Genomic DNA, 11,922 nt, shown 5'->3' with positions numbered 1-11,922 from the left:
CCCAAATAAAATTGATGGGGTTTACAGTTATCAATATTTAAATACTTTTCATATATTTGTGACCTACTTTATTCTCAGATTTCTAATCCTATTTCCAACTCTGAGATCATCTCTCAATATCTTTGGGCCACCTATGTGTTAGCTGTCAGACTCAGGCAAAAATCAGTAATCATGGGCCCCTTGGAATATACCTAAAATAGACCTATTAGCTTTTTCCAAAATGGAGGCCCCCAAATCTCATCTGCTATACTTCTACCTTTAGGTTCCTGATTATTAAACAATTTGTCCCATTTTATATCTTAATATTTTTTCAGCCACCAAGTTGCAGATGCTACCATGATGCCAACCTGACTTCCCTGGGCAGATGACCTCACCAATGTGTCATGGAGCCCCGCTTACCCAGAGCCCTGCCCCATTAGGGAAAGAGAGAGAGAGGCTGGGAGTATGGATCAACCTGCCAACACCCATGTTCAGTGGGAAAGCAGTAACAGAAGCCAGACATTCCACCTTCTGCATTCCACAGTGACCTTGGGTCCATACTCCCAGAGGGTTAAAGAATAGGAAAGCTTTCAAGGGAGAGGATGGGATACAGAACTGCGGTGGTGAGAATTGTATGGAATTGTACCCCTCTTATCCTATGGTCTTGTCAAATTTTTATTTTATAAATAAATAAATAGAGAAACTTTTGTCCACCATCTCCATCTAGGCCAGACAAACAGCCCACCTCCTGTTTTGGAAGATTTTAGGAAAGCAGCTCTGTAGTCCTCTATGTAGGACTACCCTGCAATGACACCAGCACCTTATCTGCATTAGCATGTACAAGGTTCCTTAGGGAGCATATCAGGTGTCAGGAAGAAAAAGCACTCTTTGAATTAGCTTGATACAGTTAAACAAGGTGTCACTGGCAGCCTGGGAGGAAAGCACAGTGGCCAAAGTACTGGATTTACAAGCATGAAGTCCAAGTTTGATCCTTGACATTGATGGCCCAGAGTGATACTCTGGTTCTCCCCTTTCTCTACTGTTAATAATTAAATACGAGCGGTAGCGCAGCGGCTTAAGCACAGGTGGCGCAAAGTGCAAGGACCAGCGAAAGGATTCTGGTTGAAGCCCCCGGCTCCCCACCTGCAGGGGAGTCACTTCACAGGTGGTGAAGTAAGTCTGCAGGTGTCTTTCTCTCCTCCTCTCTGTTTTCCCCTCCTCTCTCGATTTGTCTCTATCCTATCCAACAATGATGACAACAATAATAATTGCAACACGGGCAACAAAAGGGAATAAATAAATAAAAATAAAATAATTAAACACATTTTCAAATAAAAATAAAGGGGTTGGAAGATAGCTCACGTTGCAGACTGCACACTTTGCATGTGCAAAGAGTGGTGTTCAAGCCTCCCCTCTTCCATCTACCACATGGGGTCCCCTGCATCGGAGAAGTCTCATGAATAGTAGAATAGTGCTGTGGTGTCTCTTCTTTCCTCTCCCTCTCTGTCTCTATCCTTCTGACTAAAAAGAAAAAAGAAGAGAAAAAGGAAGAAGGGGAAGGTGAGGAAGAAGTAAGAAGAGGTAGAGAAAGAAGAACAGGAGAAGAGGAAAAGGAAGAAGAAGCAGCAGTCACTGCCACCACTATAATTAGTGGGATTTTAGTGATACAGGCAGAGACCCAGCAATAACCTGGTAACAAAATAAACAAAATAAAAGTTCCTCTAGTCAACCACCTTACTAGTCTCACTTACAATGCATGGTAGTCTTCCTATAGGTATGAGGTCTATTCTTAGGTCAACCTGTCTACTATCAGAAGACTCTGGAGCCACTGCAGCTTCTGCACCTCAGCCTCTGCAGCCCATCACTCAGCCTTGTCATCTGTTTTCTTCATGAACTTTCCACATTAAAGGGAGTGGTGAGGCAGTCAGGCTGGAGGATGATGAGCAGATTTATAGCTCAAAAACCTCCTACTTAGTATTTCCAACAAATGCTTAGGGCTGCTTTTGGAGCCTCTACATCTCAACCCCCAAACCCTTAGAAATTCTTCAGGAAAAGAGGAAGCTGTCCCAAAGGGTGTCACCCAATCTCCAAGGGGAATGTATTTGCTGTAGATGGCACCTTTAGCCTATGGTACCATCCCCAAACCCAAGTTTAGGACCTGGACTGTACAGGCACCTCTGAGCAGGTGAGACCAATCTGCAGCAGGTAACAGGTGAGACTTGATTTGTTCCAAGACAGTGAACAGTTCAGACTGGCTCCATTATCTTCATTAGATGGAGTCTACAAAGGCTGAGATAGAGCATTCAGTATGAATCACGGAAGGTACAGCATAAGGTAAGGTAAGGTAAGGGTGTGTGTGTGTGTGTGTGTGTGTGTGTGTGTGTGTCTGTGTGTGTCTGTGTAGGTTAAGGGGCACCCTGTGGATGCCATGCCACTGAAACATAAAGCCAAGGAGGACAGGAAAGCATCAGACAATTCTCTGGTCCTATCTGGCATGCAGTGTGTGTGTGTGTGTGTGTGTGTGTGTGTGTGTGTGTGTGTGTGTGTGCACGTGTGTGAGAGAGAGAGAAGGGGGGGGGACAAAGGTGGGTATACATGCACAGACACACACAGTCTTTTACCCAGCACAGCCCTCTACCTCTCTAAAAACAGCCCACTTGACTAAGGTCTCTGACTGCAAAGCCTGTGTTAAATGCCCAGCACACATCATTTCACTTCACTATTCCACCAGCCTGTCATTAGGCAGTTCGTTATTAGTGCACCTTACAGATGAGAAAACAAAGGCTCAGAGAAGGCTGTGCGATTTGCAGAACCCTCAACCTGCTCCTCTAACCCCAGGGCCCAAGCATCCACCTACCATACCCACCCTACCCTTTCTTTTTTCCTTTCTCCTCTGCATGTGCCAGTGGCTTTCTAGTGCTCTCTGCTTCCCCTCAAATGAGATTCTGTAGGGGTGGGGCCGAGGGTTTAGAGATTACACTGGAGGCTGACCTTGGAAGAGCAAGGCCCCTCAGGTGGAGGAGTTACCCTTTCTGACATTTCTCAAGAACAGGAAACTTCCTGGGCTGCCTGCAATAAATCCATGTCTTCCTTCCTTCCTTCCGTGATTTCACCCCAGGAGAGCAGCTCCGGGATGACTCATCTCCAGGCCAGCAGGAGATCTCCTCTGGAGAATGGAGGTGACCTTGGCCAGGCTCTCACATCCTGTGCCTCCTTTCTCCTTTGTCCTTTGGGTAGTCTCATCCCTCTCCACCCTACCAGGTTAATTGTGGTATATCAGAAAGAACACAAAGCAGGTCAAGAAAAAGTTTTATAAGAAAATGCAAAAATACCAGTGATTCCCTCCCTTGCTCCGGCCCCATCCCACACAGAAAACCACTATTTAAACCTTCCACTTTTCTAGCTGCAAGGCTTCACCTACATTACTTGATTTTGATTACTGTAAGAGAGGGACAGTCTTGCAGATAATGACCCTCTGATCCCAGTTGGAATTGGTCACTCCCCGCTCTGTTCTCTATCACCCTCTAGGCACACAATATTAATGAATCACTTTATTATGTTCCTTTCCTCCCTCAACTGTTTAAGTGTCTACAACCAGCCCTCCTTTAGTGTTGAGAAAAAGAAGATGCGACTGGTTGTTTATTTATTTATTTTAGATTTTAATTATTAATGAGAAAGATAGAAGGAGAGAACATAAGAACCAGACATCACTCTGATACATGTGCTGCTGGGGATTGAATTTAGGAACTCATGGCCCAATGCTTTATCCACTCCACCACCTTCTGGACTACCTGACTGGTTGTTTACAAAAATAAAGGGCACTCAGCTATACTGGTGTGAAAGCCCACAGCTAAACAAATCTGTCAGGACTGGCGCGATAGCTCGCGTGGACAGCGCTCCTGCTTTGTCATGCCCATGACCCCGGTTAGAGCCTTGGCCTCCTCCACACTGGAAGAAGCTGGGGTGCCGCGATACCGTTTACTTTCTCCCTCTGTCTCTATGGGGACGGGAGGGTCTGGCTTGGAAAGAAGTCCACTGACAACAAAAAAAAATTATATTTTAAAAATCAGTCTAAGGGTAACAAAGGGAATAAATTAATAAATATTTTTTTAAAAAATCAATCTAGGGGCCTGGTAGTGGCACACCTAGTTGAGTAAACATGTAACAGTGCGTAAGGACCCAGATGCAAGGCCCTGGTCTCCACCTGCAGGGGGAAAGCTTTGCAAGTGGTGAAGCAGGTCTGCAGGAATCTCTCTGTCTTTATCCCTCTCTATGATCCCTTTCCCTTTTGATTTTTGGCTGTCTCTATCCAATAAATAAATACAGATAAAAAAATTTTAAAAATCAGTCTGTTAGTCTTCACCATGCAATGTAGTTTATTTCATTTTAAAATAAGCCCAGGGCTATCAAAATAGCTCACTTGGATAGTGCATTTGCTTTGTCGTGAACATGACTCAAGTTCCAGCCGGAACTACACTGCACTAAGGGAAGCTTTGATGTTGTTGTGTCTTTCTGTCTGAAAAAGTCAGCCTGGAACAGTGAAAGACCAGTGACTACCAATAAAACAAGCCCCAGTGTTCTCCAGTCACCCACCTCACTCATTCTTTTGTTCTCTGCTGATGAATATGCTGCCCGGCCTCTTCCTCATGAGTGGATTGCAAGTCCATGGGGTACAGATTTTCCCCTCAGTGTTGTTTCCCCTCTAGAACAATGACACATAGTACATTTTTCTGTAAATGTGTACTGGACAAATGAGTTCAGCCAAAACTTCTCAGCTATTTTTTTGGCTATCTTTTCTACTAGACTGTCCAATTTGATGCTTTTTTTTTTTTTTTTTTGCCTCCAGGATTATCGCTGGGGCTCCGTGCAGGGCATCTTTTTCCATTTTTGTTGCTGCTGCTCTTGTTGGCTATGACAAAAAGAAGTCGAGAGAGGAGAGGAAGACAGAGAGAGGAAGAAGAAAGATAGACACCTGCAGACCTGCTTCACTGCTTGCCAAGCGACCTACCTACCTGCAGGTGGGGAGCAGGAGCTCAAACGGGGATCCTTGTGCCTGTCTTTGTGAGGGTCCTTGAGCTTTGCACTATGAGTGCTTAACCTGGTGCGCCACTGCCTGGCCCCAGATACATTTTTTAATCTGTCAATTTTCCTCGTCATCTCTATCATTCTTACCTCTTTCTCACCCCATTCAGGGTATAGAAAAAAGACTTTGGGGGGCCAAGCATGTGGCGCGACCAGTTAAGCACACATATTACCAAGCACAAGGACTTTGGTTGAAACACCTTCTCTCCACCTGAGGAGTCTGCTTCATGAGTGGTGATGCACTTCTGTAAGTATCTATCTTTCTCTCCATCTCTTTTTATTTATTTATTTATTTATTTTTGCCTCCAGGTTTATTGTTGGGGCTTAGTGCCCACACTACAAATCCACTGCTCCTGTGGCCATTTTTCAATTATTAATATTATTGTTGTTTTGGATAGGACAGAAAGAAATTGAGAGGGGAGGAGAAGACAGAGGGGAAAAGAGAAAGACAAACACCTGCAGACCTGCTTCTCCACTTGTGAAGCGACCCCCCTGTAGATGGGGTGTGCAGGTCCTTGTGATTGGTGCTGTGTGGCTTAACCTAGTGTGCCACCGCCAGGCCCCCTCTCTCCCTCTCTCCATCTCCCCATCCTCTCAATTTCTCTCTGTCCTATTAAAAAAAAAAATTAGAAAGAAAAAAAAAAGGAAAAAATGGTCACCAGGAGTGGTGTTCTGTCACTGAACCCCATGACAACCCCGGTGACAATTTAAACAAATGGAAGAAAGAAAGAAAGAAAGAAAGAAAGAAAGAAAGAAAGAAAGGAAAGAAGGAAGGAAGGAAGGAAGGAAGGAAGGAAGGAAGGAAGGAAGGAAGGAAGGGAGAGAGAAAGAAAAGGGACTCTGAACATTGGTTCAGTATTTGAGGACTGATTTGAACTCTTTCTATTTGATTTTAGAATGTGTGCTGAGGCAACTAGCTATTTAGGGAATCCACTCTATGCTCCCCACAACAAAGAAGGTGCTTAGTGGGGAACTGAGCTTCCTCTCAGTGCCCCTGGGTTCAACTCTCCCAACCCATTCCATTCTACTCCAGATTGGGGGGGGAGGGGGGAGGGGAGACGGACTTGCTGACTCTAGTGCCTGATGCCAAGGTACCCTTCTGGGCCTCTGTTTGTCAGGCTTCTGACTCATGTTCCCTGGTCTGGACAGGGGATGTGCTTTGAGAAAACTCTGCTGAACAGCAGGCTAAGCAGGTGCTGGAAAATGATGAGGATGTGGGTGGCCGTGATCTAATTAAGCGGAGTAGGTGATAGAGTCAGGAAGAGAAGAGGAGCAAATGGCAATTTGGGAGTTTGCCTGCAAATAAAAGACATGTCGTTTGCTCCTTTGCCTCCTGTTTGCCCTATAAATCTCAGCTCACTAATCCAAGTCTTGTAATCATGGCTATATAATACAGCGTGCTGTGCTGGGCCCATCGTGGGGAAGTTAAAAGGAAGGAGGGGCACAGGGATTCAGGCTACACCACATTCCCATTTCTCTTGTTTACACTAAGCTGAAGGTGTTCTCCTCCTGCTGCCATAAACACAACATGAGACTTTCCAGCACCAAACATGACTTTTTTCTACTCACAAAACAGAACTTCAGGCCCTGAGCTCTTTCCCCCCAAACTATGCAACTCAGGGACCAGAAGTCAATTTGGCCATTCCTGACCTCAATACCCACCACCTCACTCCAACCATGGGAAAAAGCATGATGATTAAGCTGTGTGGCCTTGGGCAAATCACTAACCTTTCTGAATCTTGACTTCTTTAAATAAAGCACAAGAGATAACAGGATTAAATATACAACATAAAGCACTTAGCACAGGTATCTGACAAAGTGTTAGGTGACACACTCCCACCTCCAGGTCTTTAGTTTAGCCTTTCCAACCTGTCTAAGTAATCTCCCAGAAAACAACATAGTTTACAACTTCCCTTCCTTTTCAAAGGCCAATTATCAGGCTGGAGAGATAGCCTGATGGCTATGTAAAAAAGACTTTCATGCCTGAGGCAGTGAGTCCCAGGTTCAATGCCCAGCACCACCATAAACCAGAGCAGAGCAGTGTTCTGGTAAATAAAATAAGTTGAAAAATAATAATAGGGCTGAGGAAGACAGCTTAATGGTTATGCAAAAAGACGTCCATGCCAGAGGCTATAAGATCCCAGGCTCAATTCCCAGAACCACCCCAAACCAGAGCTGAGTAGTGCTCTGGTTAATAACAACAATTCAATTGTCATCTTATCAATGCACCTTTCCTTACCACCCTAAATAAAACACACTGTGATAAAAACAACCCTTCTATCATAAACACACTGCATTCCTCACCTTATGCTCTTTATTTTTATCCATAGTACAAAGTGCTACCTGACACTTCATATGTGTATATGCATAATTTAATTGTGGGTGGGGCGATGTCTCCTTTACCCGAAAGGTGAACTCCAAGAAGATACTATATTTGATAGGAAGTTTTTGTTTTGATTGCTCTATGACAGAGGTGCCTGGGTGTTTATTAAATATTAACTGAGTAGTCCGGGAGGTGGCACAGTGGCTAAGTCACTAGAGGCTCAAGCATGAGGTCCTGAGTTCGATCCCCCAGCAGCACATGTACCAGAGTTACGTCTGGTTCTTTTTCTTCCTCCTACCTTTCTCATTAATAAATAAATAAAATCTTTTAAAAAAAATAGATAGATAAATATTAACTGAATGGATAAATAGAAGCTATTCAAATGAGGATGACTGGAAAGGACACCAAAGGCTGCAGCCCTGGAGACTGTGCAGTAGCTAGCTAGAACACTGGATTTACACGCATAAATTCAATCCCCAGAATTGCATGTGCCAGAGTGGTACTCTGGTTCTCTTGTTCCTCTCTATCATTACTAAATAAATTTAAGAGCTGGGTGATGGGGGATCCAGTAATGTACACATTACTATGCATAAGGACACAGGTGCAAGCCTCTGGTAGCCACATATGGGGGGGAAGAGGCTTCACAAGTGCAGAGTTAGTGCTGCAGGTGTGTCTCTCTTTCTCCTTCTCTGTATCTCCTTTCCCTTTACTTTCTCTCTGTCCTGTCAAATAAAAGAAAGAAGTAATAAGGAAGTCGGCGGTAGCACAGCAGGTGAAGTGCAGGTGGCGCAAAGCGCAAGGACTGGCATAAAAATCCTAGTTCGAGCCCCTGGCTCCCCACCTGCAGGGGAGTCGCTTCACAGGCGGTGAAATGGGTCTGCAGGTGTCTATCTTTCTCTCCCCTTCTCTGTCATCCCCTCCTCTTTCCATTTCTCTCTGTCCTATCTAACAACGATGACATCAATGACAACAATCATAACCACAACAATAAAACAAGGGCAACAAAAGAGAAAATAAACAAATATTCTTTAAAAAGAAATAAATAATAAAATTTTAAAAAATAAATATCTTTTAAATGTTTTAAAGAACATCAAAGACCATGTAGGCCAAAGTTCTTCCCAGGTTAGGAAACTGATGCTGAGAGACATCTATCTATCTGATGGACGGACTGCCCCCAGGTTCTTCCTTCCCAAGAACTGAGCAGTGGTGGAGACTGAGAGTCCTGACCCCTGCTGCCCTGCTTCGACTGCCCAGTCAGACTGCTCAGCTCAGTCATTCCACATGCAGGTCCCCTGTGCTCCTCACCTAGGGAATAGAAATAATTAACCAGATAGCTCTCCCACCCAAGTGCTGGAGCCCGCGTGGTCCAGTGATTGGCAATCTATAAAAGCGAGCAGGACAGGTGGAGATAGGGCAGCTGCTCCGGAAATTCATGGACAAATGTGTTCAGGATTGAGAAACTGCAGACAACTGTGGCACAAAAGAGCAAAAGGTCATTTTATTTGTCTCTTAAAATCCACTACCATGAGGACCTGCTTGGCTTTCCTTAACCAAATGATGGCAAGCACTGCAGTCCCACTTCTGAGGCACCTGGATGACTTCCTTTTGCATAGACAAGGGGACCTGCAGGGAGAGATGCAAAGCCCAGCTTGGTTATATAGGTGCCCAAGCCTCTCTGAGTACCAATTTTTCACCTCAGGATAGCTCATGGTGCCAGGTAGTGGTGCACCTGTTTAAGTGCGCAAGGAACCAGGTTCAAGCCCCTCATCCCTACTTGCAAAAGGTAAGCTTCACAAATGATGAAGCAAGTCTGCAGGTGTTGCGCCCTCTCTCTCTCTCTCTCTCTCTCCCCCCCCATCTCCCTCTTCCCTCTAAATTTCTCTCTTTTCAGTCAAGTAAAATAAATAAGGTTAAGAATAAATTATTTTTAAAAATGGTTATGTCTTAAGAGTCAAGTGAGAAGGCAAACACTTGAGGGCCTGGAAGGTGCGGTGAGTATGGTGCTGAACTTGAAAGCATGAGGTCCTGAGTTTAATCCCCAGTATCCCATGTCGAGAATGATGCTCTGGTTCTCTAGCTGGTGCTAATACACACACACACACACACACACACACACACACACACATTAATACAGGGCACCTGGTGTAGTGATGGCACATAGCAGGCAGGTGACAACATTAACTGCTTTCAGGAGACACTACTCTCCCTCCACTCCTATCCACTTCACAATCTTTACCTTCTCTTTAGAGTTTAGAATCATAATTTAAGGTCTTTCAATTCAAAAATACTATTTACACATCAGTGCCAAATAAATTAAAAAATTTTTTTAACTAGAGTACTGCTCAGTGCTGGCTTATGCTGGTGCTGGGGATTGAACCTGGGTCTTGAGACTTGCAGGTATGAAAGTCTTTTGTATAACTACTATGTTATCTTCCCATCCTGCCAAAGATATTTTTAAAGGATCTTATATTCTCATTCAAATAGACTGGGAAGAATTTAAATCCCTGCATCAGTTCCTCTTCTTCCTTCAAGCCACTCAAGTTCTCATTCAGCCTCAAAAGGGAAGTCAAATTTTCTTTTCCAAGAGAGTGCAATCACTGGAGCTGAGTAGTAGTGCACCAGGTTAAGCGCAAATAGTACTAAGTGCAAGGACCCACTCAAGGATCCAGTTCCCCACCTGCAGGGGGTCCACTTTGTGAGTGGTGAAGCAGGTGGCACGGAGCCCCAGCGATAATCCTGGAAGCAAAAAAAGTGAAATCTGGTTTAAAGCTCACCAGAAGTTGAGGTGACCGTGACCTTCACTATCCATCCCCTCAACATAAAGAAAGACCTTCAGTAATCAGATGATTGTCACCTAAAACAAAACTTTCAGAGAGTTGCAGGGCTCAGAATCTCAGACCCTTTCCAGTACCATCTTATCAATGAGACCGCCCTCATCACCAGAAAATAAAGTGAAATGCCAGCCCCTCCAATTAGTGGTGATGACTGAGCACTCTCAGTTAGCCAGAATATTTCTACTGACCCTGTGTGAGCTGAGCTAATCCCTCAACCTCTCTGAACCCCAAATGTCCATGTTGTCGGCTGAATCAAAGGAATGGCAAAATTTATTTCATGGAGGGTGTTTAAGAATTAAAGTTGGATTAGAGTGTGACAGCACAGTGCTTAGGATATAAACTGGAGGTTTCAATACACTGGCCCATTAGACCCACGCCAGCCATGGTGGACCCTAAGAATTAGTTGTTTGGAAAGAACAGTGTACAAGAAGGCAGCTCCTCCCTGGACCACCATGCACCCGGGTTGGGAGCAAACATTAACTCCACCCAGAATGTCTACAAAAAACCAATAGGGGTTGGGGTAGTGTTGGGGGGGGGGGGGGAGTTTGAGGTGCAGGAGCTTAAGAGCCATGGGTGCCAAAAGGCACAGTTGGAGCAGCATCTGAAAGAGGGGTGCTGTGGTAGGGCATCATGCTTCTTTGGAATAATTTGATCTTAGTCATTGCTGCGTTTGGACTTCTCTGTGTAATTGTCTGTCACACACCGTCCCTTATGACTAGATTTCTAGAATGTTCCAGCGGCAGTATGGCTCCATGGTTACAAACCAAACACTCCGGGATGACCCAAACTGAGATAGGGTGTACCAGGCCGTCAGGAGCTGGTCACTTTCTGCCATTCACGTCCTCTCAACTGGGTTTTTATATCTTTTTTTTTTCTTTACTGGGGAATTAATGTTTTACATTCGACAGTAAATACAATAGTTTGTACATGCATAACATCTCCCAGTTTTCCATATAACAATACAACCCCCACTAAGTCCTCTATCATCCTTTTTGGACCTGTATTCTGCCCCCCACCCACCCCAGTCTTTTACTTTGGTACAATAAGATCAACTGGGTTTTTATATCTATCCTCACCGCCCTCCCCACACACACACATTCTCACAGGGATTACAGGTGGGTGAGTAAGCTGCGAGGTCAAACTGAGGGGCCACGAGCTGGTCGGGCTTGTTAATGGAAGAGGCCGAAGAACGAAGGGTTGCGCTCGGGTCCACACGGAGCTGAGGCCCAGACTCTGCAGCAGCTGTTGAACAAATAATCAGAAGAAAGCAACTGGAACGCCAGGGCCGGGGCCGGGGCCGAGGCCGGGGGGGGGGGGGGGGGGGACAGGGGGGGCAGGCGGGGGCTGGGGGGGTGTCCCGCAGGCGCCCGGGAGCCGGCCAGCGCCCGTGGCCTGGCTGGGGAGGCCGGAGAGCGGGCGCCCCGCGGGAGCACCGAGGCCCCGCTGCGCCGGGCCGGGCGGGGGTGGCGGAGGCGGAAGCGGGGGCGGCCTGAGCGCGGTGGGGATGTTTAAAGGAAATTTACAATCATTTCCTCTCTGTGGTTTGGTGACAAATCAACAACATCCTGTTCTTTTGTGAGGCTCTGGGCGCCTCCAAGGCGGGGGCTGCGCTCCGGCTCTTAAAGGGACACGCACTGCCCCCCCAACCCCCCTCTCTTGCAGCTCCAAAAACACAGAAGGCGCACAGCCTCCTCAAGGCGCCAC

General features: G+C 45.7%; 1 long non-coding RNA gene across 1 annotated transcript; it reads right to left on the bottom strand.

Moving 5' to 3' along the window:
* Positions 1-8,859: 8,859 nt before the first annotated feature.
* Positions 8,860-11,707, bottom strand: LOC132536931 (uncharacterized). The gene is made up of 3 exons (XR_009548459.1): positions 11,323-11,707; positions 10,062-10,120; positions 8,860-9,007 (listed from the first exon to the last, which is right to left on the bottom strand). It is a non-coding gene; the product is annotated as an uncharacterized LOC132536931 (long non-coding RNA).
* Positions 11,708-11,922: the final 215 nt, after the last annotated feature.

This window comes from Erinaceus europaeus, chromosome 2, assembly GCF_950295315.1.
Source record: "Erinaceus europaeus chromosome 2, mEriEur2.1, whole genome shotgun sequence".
Taxonomy (NCBI): Eukaryota; Metazoa; Chordata; class Mammalia; order Eulipotyphla; family Erinaceidae; genus Erinaceus; species Erinaceus europaeus.
The sequence above is the reverse complement of the archived record's forward strand: the minus strand, read 5'-3'. Positions and strand labels throughout refer to the sequence as shown.